The following is a 12,304-nucleotide window of genomic DNA, read 5'->3' on the forward strand; positions in this document are numbered from 1 at the left end:
ACATTATTACTGTATGTATATATGTGATATTACCAATATGATTCTGCAACATGTACACTCAGGAAAATGAGAAATTATATCCCATCTATATATGATATATCAAAGTACCTAAATACATTCTACTGTCAGTCATGTATTAGTTAAAACAAATAAAAAATTTCAAAAAAAAAAGAACAACTTAAAGAAGGAAAAATTTATTTGGTGCTCATGGTTTCTGAGGTCTCAGGCCATGGTTGGCCAATTGCATTGCTCTGAGCCTGAGATGAGGCAGAACATCATGGCAGAAGGGTATGGCAGAGGAAATTTGCTCAATTCATGGCAGCCTGTAAGCACAAAGAGAAAGAAAGAAGAGAAGGGTCCAGGGACTAGATAAACCCTTCTAGGGTGTGCTCCTAGAGGCTTACTTCCTCCAACTAGTTTTTACCTCCCAGTAGTCCATTCAACTATCAATGGTTTAATCCCACGAATGAATTAATCCATTGATGAGGTCAATGCTCTAATCATTGGCTATAGGACCCACTTCTGAACCTTGCTGTATTGAGGACCAAGTTTCCAACACATGAGCTTTTGGGGACATTCCAGATCCAAACATAAGAATAATGCATTTATCATTATAAAAGATATGTAAGTCAAGTTCATTCCATGCAGAAGAGAATTTTTATTTTGTTTACCATTGAAAAGAAATTAATTCTCCACTTGTCATTCTAGTATATACACATAAAATTACCAGCTGAGCTTCTGGTTCTATACATTTCAAACTTAGACTCTATTCCACTTCTTATGTAATTTTATGCTATCTTTTACAGGACATGTTCATATCATAATACAACCTCTGCCCACTTTGTCTTTGGGCCATAACACATCCTATGTCATGGATGAGTTTAATCAGAGGAAACTACAAATCCATGAACATTCCCAATAAACCCAAACTAGATGTATTTCCAACTCAATTGTCCCTGAGCTGAATATATTTGCAGTGATTCCCACCCTGTGCCATGTGGAGAAGTATTAGCAGCTCAGTATGGGGCAGGGACATTACATGGGTTATGACTGCACTTAAAATATCTTACTTTTGCAAATTTTACAAATGTATTCAACCATGCGAATACAGTGCTAGGGCTTTCCTAGGTCCATATGAGTAAAGGACACCAAAGTTTAAACTTCATTAGCTTCACAAGAAAATTATTTTCATCACCAGATATAAAACTGCAAAAACAGACACAGCCTTTGCCCCATGCCTGCCCCACCTTTTCTCTGGGGCTTGGGGATACATGAGGTAATATTTTAAAGGAATTAGGCTTCCATATTTGTGATTCATCTTTGCATCCACTGTAATATGAGAGAGTGTCTCAGTGCCAACATCTGGACTCCTGTATTGGGCTCCAGAATCACAATTCCTTTGCATCCTACCCCGTACTCTCCCACCTTGCTCTTTTTGTTTTGTTGTTGATTTTTTTTGTGTGTGTGTGGGGCAGGGGGTCTTTGTCTTTGTTTGATTTTTGTTGTATGAGGATCTGTGTTTAGGGTCTGAATGGTCAGGATTATAAACATGCTATACAGACAGATGTGTATTCAAGTCTGGTGATGCCAGAAGCAGAAAGCAATATGATTGTAGAGTAAAATAAAGAAATGGGATTTGAAAATGTGAAAATAGCAAAGGAAGATAGAACTTGTGCACAACTAAACCTGATTTTTTGAAAACCATTTGCCTATTTGGTGCAATAAAAAGTAGGAGGACCAGATTTTTTTTCTTTCTTCTTTTATCAGTTGTACAAATGGTCTGTGGCAGTTTGTTTTTCTTGGTTGAAATAAAAATATCCTTTAATATTCACATTGATTATAATGAAAAATGATGCAAGTGAATAAAATAGAACCCCATCTGTATTTAGCATTAGAAAGAGAGGAAGTTCTCAAGTAAGTTCTGAAAGAAGCCCTAAAAATGTGCTCTAGGTTGTGGCTGTGAGCAGTTTTCACAGGCCTCCCACTACTGCTAAGTCTGTAAGGACTGAACCATATGTTTCTCTCAAGTGTAAAGATATGAAGTTGGAGATTTTACTAAGGAAAATTCTGTTTACCACTATGTCTGTTGATTAGATTCCTTACTGGAAAAGTGCATTGGCTAATGCCCTGCTAGTCATACCATCAGTGAAACAGCCCTCATTTTTTTTTTTTTAGAGAGAGAGAGAATTTTTTTTAATATTAATTTTTTTTTTTAGTTTTCGGCGGACACAACATCTTTGTTTGTATGTGGTGCTGAGGATTGAACCCGGGCCGCACGCATGCCAGGTGAGCACGCTATGGCTTGAGCCACATCCCCAGCCCTCATTTTTTATTTATTTATTTTTATAATACTTTGACTATGCTGGAACATCATGGTATGGAAAATTAAATGACTCCTTCGTTCCTGTGTCTTCAAGAGTTGTGTAATTATTCTAGCTACAAAATGTTGTAATATACAACTGCAGATGTGCTACATACTATGAGTTTCCTTTTTTTTTTAACCCCTCTTGGTACTGGGAATTGAACCTAGGGGTGCTTTACCACTGAGATACATCCCCAGCCATATCTATCTATCTATCTATCTATCTATCTATCTATCTATCTATCTATTTTAAAGACAGGGTCTTGTTAAGTTCCTTAGGGTCTTGCTAAATTGCTGAGGCTGGCCTTGAATTTAGGATACTTCAGCTACAGCCTCTGGAGTCACTGGGATTAAGGCATGCAATACCATGTCTGGCAATGAGTTCATTTTTAAGGTTAAAAGAAAAAGAAAAGAATGATATTGCCTTCAATTTTACTAATTACATTGACAGTATTTTGGTTCCATAGTTTAATGTTTACTTATACTTGTTATTCTTTTAATTAACAGAAGTTGGATTGTAGTCCTCAAATTCATCTTGAATTGATGTTAGCTTGTTATATCTTTTAAAGTAGTCTGTTCTGAAACAGTCAATGAAAATAAATCACTTTTTTTTGGTAATTTCAGTGCCTTTAATTAATACATTTAAATCTTTTAAGTAAAAAAAGTCACTTTGGTATAAGATAAAATAAATCCTTCCAATAAATGAGTATTTCATCTTTTTGTCCAATAGTTTTTAACAAGAGTTAAAGGTAGAGAAACTTCTCAGTCTCTTTTTCCACTCAACTTGCTTAAACACACTTGCTTTGACCCTGTGCAAGATTACAAAAAAGGTAACATTTGTCTTGGATGCCTGTCTCTTCTCTCCTGAAGGCACTCTTGTCCATGGGGGCCCATCTCAGGTATTCTAGTCTAGATTTTTCTATCAGATCCTAGTACCTCATTCTAAAAGGTCATGGGTATAATAATGTCTTTTCCAGCTTAACTTTGCCTGTTTGGTGTTTATTTTCCTTAAAAGCATAGAATATGCTAGTTCATTCCCTGTGCTTGTGGTACTCACATTTGTACAAATTTTATATCTCTTAAGAGTATGAATCATCTTTTTCATTTTTTAAGTTATAATATTTAAGTTATAATATTTGGATTTCTTTTCAGTCTGTTTCCACTGATCATACTTTATGTCATGTCTGCACTACTTGATGAAACATATGTTAGTGTCTTCCATGTCACATTTAAGCATTTAAGTGACCAGTCAGTGTCTCGCTTCCCCATATTGAAAATGAAGTGAGAGGCTGACACTTAAAGGTCACTTTTTTCATGGAGGTAAGGAGGTAGATCAGAATTTAATGAGGCTGTGTTTAACATTCATATGGCACTGGCTGCATCATGAACAAATCCTAGGCATCAAAATTTCTCCAAGACTCCTGTAGCTTTGGGTTAAAATATTTGCTTAGTTGCCCTCTTCAAAACTGCATGGGAGGGCTGGGGATGTAGCTCAGTGGTTGAGTGCTTGTCTAGCAAGTGTGAGACACTGGGTTCGATCCTCAGCATCACATAAATATAAATAAATAAAACAAAGCTATTTTGCCCATCTACAAAAAAAATTTTTTTTTTTTTTTTGAGCTGCATGGGATTGAAGGGAAGGAAAAAGGGGAGGATCATGATCTGAAATCAAATTCCATGTATGGATGAGTTTGTTGGGATGAACTCAATTACTATGTAAAACTAGAAAGCTCTAGTGAAAAAAGAAGGAGGAGGAGGAGGAGGAGGAGAAGAAGAAGAGGAAATAGACTGAGGCCATTCTCCTGAAGACATTCCATAATGGGAATTTGTTTTTAAAATCCAAACATTCACTTTTCCTTCCTTCCTTCCTTCCTTCCTTCCTTCCTTCCTTCCTTCCTTCCTTCCTTCCTTTTGTTGTGCTGAGGATTGAACCCAGAGCCTTATGCAGGCAAGACTTCTTTCTACCACAGAGCCCCAGCCCTTCACTTTCTTAATTGAATATTACATAGAGAAAGAAAATGAAATGGGAGCACAGATACTTAGAATAAGGAGTTTATCTGCAAGAAGTTGGTGGGGGGTAGACTCTGAAAATGTTAGTAAAAGTCAGTATGGTTAATCTAGTTCTCAAAATAGAAAGCTGTGCTACCATGTGTGTAAAGACTGTTTTGCCCAATAAAAAAATGTCTACATTGTTATCATGATCATTCTGTCTTAAGATGTTCTCTTTAAAATGTTCTTTTTTTCTGCAACACAGTCATATAAAAGCCTGGTGTTAAGCAAACCAACTTTCTCTAGATGATGTAATTTAAAACTTGTAAGGCTCAGGTTAAGGGACAGAAAATGAATTTAAAGGCATTCTAGTGGTTCTTTTGCTTCAATTAAGTTGATAGTGCATGCATCTGGAGGATGCCTAATTTTCAGCTAAGCAACAACAAAATATAGAATAAGATAAGGAGAACAGAGAAATACAATAAACATTTCCTGAAATTTAGCACTTTAGGAATAAAATTATGTGCAGGAGTATCATATTAAGAACTTTATTAAATTAGAAAAGTGGATGTATATAATACTATGGATTCTTAATTTATAAATGCCAATCTAATGTCCTTTCAAAATACTGACGAAAAATCAAAAACAAAGGCCATTGCCTATAATATCAGCAGCTTGGGAAGCTGAGACAGGAGGATGGTGAGTTCAAAGCCAGCCTCAGCAACGGTGAGGCTCTAAGCATCTCAGTGAGACCCTGTCTCTAAATAAAATACAAAATAGGGCTGGGGATGTGGCTCAGTGGCCAAGTACCCCTGAGTTCAATCTCTGATACCCATCTCCTCCACCCGCCCCCCAAAAAAGACACTCTACCCTTCTTTAATAATGAATAAGCACAGCTCTTCATACCAGAGATAGGAGAAAACATGAGTGTGAAATCAAGCTAAGTAGCCATTCTTGTGTACACAAGAATGAGAGGGGTTGTAGGGAGGAAGAAAGAAATAATTCATCTGATGTAAAAAGAACCTAGAGATATTTTCTCTCTGTTGTGACTACAGAACACACTTTCACTAGTTTTGACCAGGAAAAACACAATGTATTTGAGTATTTTTCTGTGGAGGAGAAAGGAACAATTCAATAAAATTGGAGACCAAATCTGATGGAGAGGGCTGGGGTTGTGGTTCAGTGGTAGAACACTTGCCTAGCATGTGTGAGTCCCTGGGTTTGATCCTCAGCACCACATATATAAATAAATAAATAAAATAAAATTATAAAAAAATCTGATGGGGAGTTAGATTTTTAAGAAATATTTTTAAATGTAAAGGAGATAGTTTTATTTAACAATAAATTATCACTTACTGAACCCTCGCATGGTTAAGTTCAGCCAAACATCTTGTGCATCATTTCATTTAATCTTTACAACTTTGAGAGGCAGTATAATTATTATTTTTTTTTGTGGTCTGTATTAAGAAATTGAGGTATTTAGAGGTTAAGAAACTCACCAACACATCAAGTTTCATCACACAAAGGTTTGCCAATTTTAAAGCCTGTGTTCAAAACATAATATGGTTCCTTGTATAGTTTCAATGCTATGATTTGAATTTTCAATTTATGAGAATATAATCATCTTGAAACATCTCTGATTGCTAAAATTTGTGTTGGGTAATTAGGCTTGAATTTTGAGTCGTTTCTTCACCATTTTTCCTTATTGCAGCAAGATTTGTAAGGGTTCCCGTTAGAAGCTGCTCATTTAAAAAAAAAAAAAAGAGATTATTTTTAGTAGTCTAGAATTTTTAAAAAAATCATCTTGAACAGTTGTCTTTCACATGAGGGTTACTTGTATTTTCAATATTCACTGTTAGTACTAGTGGAAGAATGAGAAATTTTTGAACTTATATTTGCTTATATCCAAATTCAGGTGAATATGAAGTATTAAATGCAGGTACATTTCATGATTTTCAAAAGGAATTCCCTGTGTCAGCTAACCTAAGACAGTTATTTAGTCCTGGGCCTACGGTCATCTTTGGGACCCCTCTAGGAGTTTTTCTTGAGTGCCCTTCTAACTGCATCAGAGACCCTTGCCTGGGACCTTCTTGCTGACCCGCAGCTTCTCAGAGCAGTTTGAATTATGTATGGCCCACACTGCCTTGGCTTTTCCTGCTTCACTTCACTAAAAATTCCTTTGTTCATTCATTCAACAATTATTGAGCACAAACTATGCCTCAAGCACTGTGGTTGATACTGGATATATAATGACCAGGAAAAAGACATGGTCACTGCCCTTCCAGAAGTACAGAGAATAAGTACTGATCCAAACAAACAAAAGCTACATAAACAAAAAAAAAGCAACACTGCAAATGTGATAGGGTGCTGGGAATTTGGTACTGGAATTAAGCCTAGTCAGGGAAGTAAGGCTGGAAAAAATTTTCTAAGCTTTTTTTTTTTTTCCTGACTTTATGATGGTATTGTACCAAAGAAGTTCCCAAAGGAAGGTAGACCTGAAATCAGGCAGAGACAAGGAATTTAAGTGAAACAGGTTGATTTTATTAAGACAAAGTAAGGAGTACTCTAAGTGACGGGCTAGAATGTAGGTATCAGAGAGCGTTCTGGCTTCCTCTTAGCATGGCATCTTCATATGTATGAAATCTACACTATGTGATCTAAGAGGGTATTTTTAGTTCTCTTTTGTGTAAGTGACTTGACATGTTAGTTGTTACCTATTAAAGGTTGTTTTCTTTTCTTCTTTTTGATGGGAAACCTCTATTAACTTCCAAACATCTGGAAGGCTTCATCCTTCTGCTTTGTGAATTTAAACAATTTTATATTTGTGCAAGGTTGAGGGTTTTATCAGGAGTGTGACACATGGATGAAATAATCAGATCCTAAAAATATAAAATCCTAAAAAATCTATTTGTTGAATAAAAGCATTATTGGTCCTATTTTTTCTTTAAGTCCAGGACAGAAAAGAGGTTATTTATGGGCTTGCAGATAAGGTCTGATACTTTATTTAATATGCTATTTGTGATCAAAGTATGTGGAAGTGGAATTTAAAAATTAAATCATGGCCACTTTTTTTTTGTACTGTATGTTTCCTTTCTACCTATCCTTCTGTATTCTATCTTACCTCATTAAGATTGACAAAAATATATATATTTAAAGTATATATCATGATGTTTTGATATACTTACATATTATGAAATAAATACCATAATCAAATCAATATAACAAACATATTTATCACCTCACCTAGGTACATATTTATTTTTGGTGTGTATGGTGATCACTTCTCTCTTAACAAATTGCACATACAATACATTATTATTGACTTTAGTTACCACACTGTAAATTAGATCTCAAGAACTTACTCATAACTGAAAGTTTATACTTTGAAGAAGAGCTCTCCTTTCTCTCCAGTCCCCTGCCTCTGGTAAACTCTATTCATTTTATAGAATTATATTTCTTTTTTTTTCAGATACCACATATAAATGAGATCATGCAGTATTTTTGGTTGTTCTGTGTCTGGCTTATTTCACTTAGTATAATGCCCTCCAGGTTCAACTATGTTATCTCAAATGAAAAGATTTTCTTCTTTTTTTTAAGAATAAATAATATTCCATTATTATTTTTCTTTTTTATTACTATAATTAACACATTAACTATACAAATGGATTTTACATACATGCAAATATTATACTTTGCTCCTGTCCACCTTCTGCCCCCTTTTGCTCCTTCCTCTTCCCTGATAATCTCTGACCTTCCTTGATAACTCCTCTTCTAATTTCACATCTTCATTGTTGTTTACACGTTAGAAAAAACAAGCAAAACTTTTCTATGTCTGGCTTATTTTACCTAACAAAATGTCCTCCAGTTCTATCCATTTTCTTGCATTCTTTATGACAGAATAATACTCCATTGTACACCATATTTTCTTTAACCATTTATCTGTCCATGGGCAACTAGACTGATTTCGTATCTTAGCTATTGTGAATAATTCCACAATACACATGGGCATGCAGGTTTCTCTTTTGTATGCTGATTTCATTTTCTTTGGATATACAGACAGAAATAGCTAGATCATATGGTAATTCTATTTTTAGTTTTTTGAGGAACCTATGTACTGTCCTCCATAGTAACTGTACTAATTTACATTTCCACCAACAGTATATAAGAGTTCTTCTTATCCTTTCCAGCATTTATTATTTTTGGATTTTTTTTTTTTTTGTAATAGCCATCTGACTGGGGTGAGATGGAATCTCAGTGTACTTTTGATTTATATTTGCCTGATGGCTAAAACATGTTGAACATTTTTTCATATAATTATTGGCCATTTTCACTTCTTTTGAGAAGTGTCTATTTAGTTCTTTACTCATTTTTTGATTGGGTGACTCATTCTTTTGTTGAGTTTTGTGAGTTCATCATATATTCTGGACATTAACCCTCTGTCAGCTGAATAACTGGCAGAGATTTTCTCCCATATTGTAGGTTTTCTCTTCATTTTGTTGATTATTTCTTTTGCTGCTCAGAAGCTTTTTAATTTGATATAATTCCATTTGTCAATTCTTGCTGACTTCTTTTTATTATTATTATTATTATTTTATTGTTGGTTGTTCAAAACATTACATAGTTCTTAATATACCATATTTCACAGATTGATTCAAGTGGGTTATGAACTCCCATTTTTACCCCGTATACCGATTGCTGTGTCACATCAGTTACATTTCCATTGATTTACAAATTGCCTTTCTAGTGACTGATGTATTCTGCTGTCTATCCCATTCTCCACTGTCCCCTCACCCCTCCCCTCCCCTCCCCTCCCCTTCTCTCTCTCCATCCCCTCTACTATAAATCGTTTCTTCCACTTATATAATTTTTCTCCTACTCCTCCTTTCCTCTTATATGTAATTGTGTATAACCCTGAGGCTCACCTTCCAATTCCATGCAATTTCCCTTAACTCTCCCTTTCCCTCCCGCCCATCATCCCTGTTTAATGTTATTCTTCTTCTCCAGCTCTTCGTCTCTACCCTGCTTGCTGACTTCTTCATAAGGAAGTAACACTTAGCTGTAGTTTGAAGCATGAATCAACAGGAAACAGAAGAAGGAAGAACTTTCTAAACTAACTATCTAATTCTCTCTACATTTCCAATTTAAATCCTGAGGGAATATGATTTGTCCCAGGTTATCTTTACACACACACACACACACACACACACACACACACACACATAGAGTCCATGTCATGTCTTAGGTAACCTGTGGACTGACTGACTGGTTGCCTTGGTGTAGGTGCCCACCTTTGATCCATGGAGGGCAGGATCCTGGGGTCCACATGGATTATCACCTCAGCAGTATTTATCTAAGTAGCAATTTCATTTACTGGAGTCACAGCTCTAATAATGCCTCCAAGAAGTTTCCCTAGTCACTCTGGTAAAAATGATTATGTCCTGCTCTATTCTCTTCTCATATCTTATACCTGCTTCTACTGTTGCACTTATTCCACAGATTGTTTTGTTCTTATTGTTTACAAGTCTGTCTGCACCTCAAGTAGGCTTTATTTCTTTATGACAGAGAATATGTCTTATTTACCTGTATTTTCCTAGCATGGTGACTGCAGAGTTTAGAGTGGGCACTCAATAATGGTGCTAAATGAATGAATAGAAGGACAAACTATCACCACTGTCCTTCTCAAGTGTATGAAGTAAAGAACAGGAGAGTTCTTATTACCACTGGGAAAAGTTAAATGTATTATTCCTTGGACATTGTGCTTATCTTGTCTCCACCATTAACTCTGTGGACATGGGTGATGCCTGGGGCATGATTCTCAATAGTAACATGATCATCATTCAGCAAAAAATCCCAGGTGGGAAAGAAGAGGAGACAGCCAAGTTTTTGATTAATGTATATAAAGAGAGAGAGAGCCTGGCATATGTAAGCATTTAAACATAATAATATCCTATCTCTTCCTAAATTACCCCATATCTGTCCCATTCAACATTTTTGGGTACACACATTTGGCACATGCAACATATGCTACAAGGACAGCCGTGCATGAGGGAAAATATTTGCCACTCATTGAATGCCCAGGCTCAATAAATATCTACACAATGTCTTAGGGCCAGCCCAAGTTCTAGCATTTGGACTGGAATTGAGTATGGAAATACTCTAGGAAACAAACAGTGGGATCTTATGGCCCCTTTCAAGGGTACAGCTTTGAAATAATAATACTGGAGGGAAATAGCACTAATTAAGCTAAAGGGCTCAAAAGCAATACCCTGCTCTCAAATCAAATCTGTTTCAGACTTGGTTTGTCAATTTTCTGATGTTGGCTTGATTCTAACTGTGGATGAAGATCCCATCCATTTGTGTAGTGGTTTTCTTTGTGGAAGGAGGACTACAAATTGTCTACTTGGCCTGGTTTTCAGATCTCACATGTTGTTCTGTTTTATTTTGTTCTTTTTTCAAGTCTAAAGGGCTCCATTACCCTGGAGTATAAGTACCTATTTATTTTCTTTATTGCTCCCATTCTGCCTGAAGTTAGTTACCATAATAAATGTTTTCCAAACTGTGCATATATTATCCATCAGCGTTAGGGAACAAAGAAAGATGCCTTGTCCTGAGAAGACCGCTGTTGTTAAACAAACCAGCAGGTGTCTTGAATCAGAACTCCTAGGCTGATTAAAACACTGTGATTCTTCTCCTGAGATTGCCGTCTGTTTATTATGCTTCAGCTTTTCTTTCTGATTAGACCAAGTATATCCTTGGGAGTTCTGTACTTAGAAGGAAAAGCATGTAAGAGGAAAAATATCTATTTTGTATTTGAGGATAATGATGTTCAACCCGATTCTCCAACAGAGTAAACTTCTAGTGAAAAGCAGAATAATCCTTTTATTTCTTCCAGATTATATTCTGGCCACAGTCCTCCATGACCCACTAGAAAACCCTTTCCACTGGCTTCTTTCAGTGATTGGAAGTTTGTCTCAAGGTAGAGGAATGCACACAATGTTATTCAACAAAAATGTATTGAGCCAGGCCTCCTCTGAGCTGGGCACTGGACACGGGACTGGAAAGATCACTGGCTGCCAGTTACTTTTTGGCATCACACATTTGGAACTTATGCAGGACAGAAACAAACAGCTGTGCATAGCTGAGACCATGATTGCAGGTCACAGAGCTGGAAATAAGAATAAAAGACAGTTACCTAGGTTGTATGGAGCCTACAAAACAGCTGTGCGAGTGTTGTAGATAGGTGAAGGGAAATTGTAAGCAAAAGGAAAGAGAAACACAATATCTTGAAAACAGCAAATTTTTTTTATAATGAAGGAAGAGAGAGAGAGAGAATTTTTTTTTAATATTTATTTTTTAGTTTTCAGCGGACACAACATCTTTGTTTGTATGTGGTGCTGAGGATCTAACCTGGGCCGCACGCATGCCAGGCGAGCGCGCTACTGCTTGAGCCACATTCCCAGCTCCCTTGAAAACAGCAATTTAATACTATATTTTATTTGAAAAATGAAAATATAGCTTCCTAACATAAGTCACAGAAAGGAAATATTGAACAAAAATGTGAGACTGGAAGTAATATGCAGAAGATGCAGGGATTCTCAGAATCAAGGGTGAAGTTGAGTGTTGCAACACTTAATGTCTATTTAAAAGAGCACATGGATTTTTAAAAGGTTGAGCAATGCTTCTCAGACTATTGCTAGAGCCTAATCAGTGAAGAGAATGTAGGACAGCTGTACTGTATTTTCAAGAGCAGTGTTTGTACAAAGCATACCACAAACACCCAGACACACAGGGACGACGAGTTGAGAAGTGAGAAGGCCATCCCAGAGGGAGGAACAGTGTATCTGGCTCTTGAAAGATGGGCAGAAATACAAGTAGAGAAGGAAGAGAGGACTTCAAAGCTAAGGAAAAAACATGTCCAAGTTGATTCTTAATGAAGACTAATGCGGTGGTTCT

The 12,304-nt window shown here is 36.2% G+C and overlaps 1 long non-coding RNA gene across 1 annotated transcript in view; it reads right to left on the reverse strand.

Annotated features, from left to right (window-relative positions):
• Window positions 1-216: 216 nt before the first annotated feature.
• LOC308632508 overlaps window positions 217-12,304 on the reverse strand; it is a 75,742-nt gene continuing 63,654 nt past the window's right edge. Inside the window, exon 4 of the long non-coding RNA XR_014018545.1 lies at window positions 217-323. This is a non-coding gene — a long non-coding RNA (uncharacterized lncRNA). The remainder of the gene's footprint in view (window positions 324-12,304) is intronic.

This window comes from Spermophilus citellus, assembly GCF_964194105.1.
Source record: "Spermophilus citellus genome assembly, chromosome: 13".
Taxonomy (NCBI): Eukaryota; Metazoa; Chordata; class Mammalia; order Rodentia; family Sciuridae; genus Spermophilus; species Spermophilus citellus.